Consider the following 4,393-nt stretch of genomic DNA (forward strand, 5'->3'; position numbering starts at 1 on the left):
AATGAGACCTCTGTGGGGCATGGCCTTCTCCTGAGAATTCTGGGAAATCCTGTATTTCCTCCTTGGAGGCAGGACACAAGCTCTCTCTCTGCTCACTCCCTTGGAGACTCTTTACTGACAAGCCCCACTCCTTGCGAGACATCCGTGAAAAGAAATCACATGAACCTACCCTGATGCAGCGCTGGGAGCTGAAGAAGCAACATGGAGACCCCTGCCAGCACTGAGATGCTTACAACGCCACTGTATTCACAAGATGTCCCACCCACTGGCCTGTGATCTTCCTGCATTTGGCATCATTGCAAATATTTCGTGAGTCTGAAGAGGACTTTATAGATTGGTGCTGAACATATGGGCTAATATCAGACTTATGGACTTGATCTGGACTGGGCTGGGATGTTTGTTCAATATTCAATTGCTCTTATATATTAGCCTCTTTCTTATAAAAAAAAAGAAGGGGGGAAATGGTACTGCTATTAAGGATTCATAAATTTAATACAATCAAAACGCCTTTAAACATGGCTGCTGACACTTCTTTCAGTAATACCTTTGTCTTGGTCTCATCCCTGAATCCAGAACTACTGCATCAAATCAATTAAGCCTATATATTGAAAGTGTAGGTCAGAGTAGAACTGCACTTGTTGCTTTCTGGGATCCTAACTCTCCATGGGAATTGACAACCTCATGCCCTGTGGATTAGCTGGCAGTTTGGAATGACTAATTTTGTGGTTAGCAGCCCAACTTGTAGCCCACTATGTCTCAAGGCCTCCATTAGGTGCTTCGCACAAAAGCAGAAACTTTTTTTGTGTCGTGAAAAAAATTTATTTTGAGGTCAGGGGTGTCAATGCTTTAACAAATCTCAAGTGGACACCTCCCCAAATCATGGCTCTTACACAAGTTTATGACAAGTCTGCTCTACATTACTACGCTGGATGAACTATTTTAATGAAAGTTTGCAAGAACTCAAAGAGAGGTGACCATGAAACCCACTGATTGAAGAAACAGTGGTTGACGTCCAGAAAATGATGGAAGATCATAAATTGCTTCTCAGTGAATCAATCACCACCATTTCTTTCTGGTCATACCACAGGCTTTAGATTAAAGAGTACAACCCTTGCAATACATTTATATGGTGGATGTTCAAAAATTATGCAAAAATAATGCATTTTTAGCATGCTCCTATGCCAAAAATCCATATTAGCATCACCCGATGTTCCACGTCAACCATCTTTGCAGTTAGCCAGGAGTGTGCAGATCTCTCCATGAGTCACGCTCAAGAGGCATCTGAATCCAACTCAGACAGCCCTGTGCTAACTCAGTTTCCAATCCCTGCTCTGGGGCCGCAGTCATTAAATACACAGATGCTGACCAATAGTGGTTCTTGTGGAAAGAAGTGACAACCTACAGCCTTCACTATTGACGTTCTTGGAAACACCGTGGAACAATATTACATTATCGTATACAGTTAGTATGAGTTGGAATTGACGTATGGTCGTGACTTGTGTTTGTTTGTTTACGGTGTTGGTTGTTTCGCTTCTCAAGTTCAGCCGATGACATCTGATTCTAAACAAATCAAATGTTCTATCTTCTAGGTCTTTCTCCAAAGAGGTTAGGCCTCAACCACAAGAGATAATGGGAAGTATTTTAGCGGATATTCACCTGGAGTTTTTGGTATCGTTGTATCACATGACAAGAGATATTGTCTATCTTCTGATCATTCAGACTGCATTGATAAGAAAGTTTGAGTTTGTAAGAATGAGTACATTCTTTTGTTTGCTTAGCACTAAGAGTTCAATTAATTCCTCTAACAATGAGAGAAAAATTCTTAGGCTCAGAATTCAATAGGCAATAACTAATAGGTAAGTGTTAATTATATGTTCTTTTTCAATGTACTTAATTTCAGAGATGACTACTACTTACAATAAGCTATTCTAATTTTCTTGTTGTGGCAATGATATAAACTTTGCTTTAAAAATAATTTTAACTTACATTTTTAAGATGGGTGAATAAAAGTTATTCAGTATGTATTATGGGATATATGCATTTGTTGCAAAGTCACAGGGTTGATACCTATTTATAGATATTTCAGTCAAGTTTGAAACATTGACCCTGAATATTCTTCCCTATCTGCTTTCTCTATCTTGAGTTTTCATCTGAAATGTAAATACTCTCAGGAAATGACTTTGACTCTCTAAAAATATGATTCTATTACCATCCTCTCTTGGTTCTCATATGGTTTTACTCACCTGTCAAAAGATATATGCTCTTTATTTACAGTTGCTTATCTATTAGCTCTAAGCCATGTGTTAGATTAGGTGAATGCAAGTGTCATTCAAAATGCCATGCTGTCACAAATAGAAATTTTATGAACATGTACTTAATTTGTTTGAAAAGCAGAATTTTTATGAGTAGTTTTTAAATGCATGAGTTTGAGTTGCTTTTTTTTAAGGACTTGAATATTCTTTTGCAGTGATTTCATTTTAATTTTAACTCAGTCAATCATAAGGCAAGGGAGATATAGTTCTAGAATCCCTTTGCAATGGGCAGAAGAGAAAGAGATTAACACCAGATTTCCTTGCCAGATGGGTAAGGGTTCTGAAGAGTCCACCAGCCTGAGAATCCCTTGCTGATGATTTGGGTGAGCTGCAATACCAGGAACATTGTCATTTCCACACATAGGGCTAAAACAGAACAACAATTATCATATTGATTATTAGTCTCAGTATCTTTGTAATTTCTGATAGTATCTTGTCGAAATTCTAGTCATGCTAGATATCCATGAAAAGGAGTCTAATTTAGGGTGATTCAGGATGCATGGGAACTAAAACTGAGGAGCCAGGCTTGTCATTAAAATTGAATAGCATACATTTAAGAAATTCCTAATTTGTTACAGTGTGATAGATGGTGAGGGAGTCAGTTAGCTTTGCAATTGTTTTCTGAGAATATCTGTTAATAAAGAGATGACATACTTACCTGGCAGGGGAGATACCATGATCACGAAGGTGGTTTTCCCAGGGCGAGGCTTATCCATTGCACTCTGGATGTGCTGACCCCTGCGATTTCCCCAAATGTGGGAAACTCGACTGCATGATTTGTGGCAGTGGGGGACTGCGTTCACGCTCTCCCCTGAAAAAAAAAATAAAGAGATGACAACTTATCAGTTAGTAATTGAGAATTTGATTAGCCAATCAATAATTTACTACTCAACTGTCCCAAAAATATTCTATTGCAGAATCTTAAATGAATTTCAAAATTATTTATGCTAATTAAATTTCAGTAGGCAGTGCCTGAGAAATGATAGTAGTTTTTAATACAGAAAACCAAGATCAGTTTAAAGAGAAAGTCAACTGCAAAGAAGAAATATTTAGATGAAATAAGAGTTTCATTAGCATGGTGCAAATCATATATATATATACACACACACACACATTCAAATAGTGTGTGTGTGCATATGATTTGCACCATGTTAATGAAACTCTTACTTCATTTACAACATAACAGGTTTTTAATGACAAAATAGAGTATACTGCAAATGCATACTTTTTTCTTGATTACTATGCCTTGGCAAAAAATGATTTTGAGATCAGGGTTAATACTATATTTTTAAAACTCAAGCAAACATCTTTCTGAATCATTGAAACTATGTAACAAGTTTACAGGAATGTGACCCCACATAAAACAATATTTTTTTTTAAAAATCATTTTATTAGGGGCTCATACAACTCTTATCACAATCCATACACACATCAATTGTGTAAAGCACATTTGTACATTCATTGCCCTCATCATTCTCAAAACATTTGCTCTCCACTTAAACCCCCTGCATTACGTCCTCATTTTCCCCTCCCTCCCCACTCCCCCCTCCCTCATGAGCCCTTGATAGTTTATAAATTGTTATTTTGTCATATCTTGCCCTGTCGGACGCCTCCCTTCACCCATATATGAATAATACATTTTAAGGCAGGTTCAGAAGGCCACAATGGTGAATGAAGGCAGGGAAGACCAACAAATATGATGATTTAAGAAACTGTCTGAAACCCCAAACTGGCAGAGAACGACCATAGACTTGGTAATGGTACAATAGCTACTGGCATTGAGATCCGTCATGGCATAGCATTTTTTACTTTAAGTGAATATCTTGGTTTCAGCAAGTTTGGGGCTCCATGGGTATCCAGAGCAATGTGTGATGATCAACTAACTCAACCAGCTGGGCTTCCCATCATTCTTGAAGGCAAGATGGAAGCTACTGAAGACAGATGTCTGAAATGACTCATCACCACGGGGGGTGGCTTATATTTACCAATACAGACCAGAGAAAAAAGCCTAATCCAAGCGTGTCTGCTGGGCCACCTGAAGTCCAGGTAGAGGACTCATCTCAGAAGGTCCTCACAACTCT

General features: G+C 38.2%; 1 non-coding gene across 1 annotated transcript; it reads left to right on the top strand.

The window, feature by feature from the left end:
• Positions 1-2,962: 2,962 nt before the first annotated feature.
• On the top strand, positions 2,963-3,126 carry LOC115870594. The gene has a single exon (XR_004046785.1). It is a non-coding gene; the product is annotated as a U1 spliceosomal RNA (small nuclear RNA).
• Positions 3,127-4,393: the final 1,267 nt, after the last annotated feature.

Source organism: Echinops telfairi, unplaced genomic scaffold (genome assembly GCF_000313985.2).
Source record: "Echinops telfairi isolate 266 unplaced genomic scaffold, ASM31398v2 ScPeMD7_2010;HRSCAF=2546, whole genome shotgun sequence".
Lineage (NCBI taxonomy): Eukaryota > Metazoa > Chordata > Mammalia > Afrosoricida > Tenrecidae > Echinops > Echinops telfairi.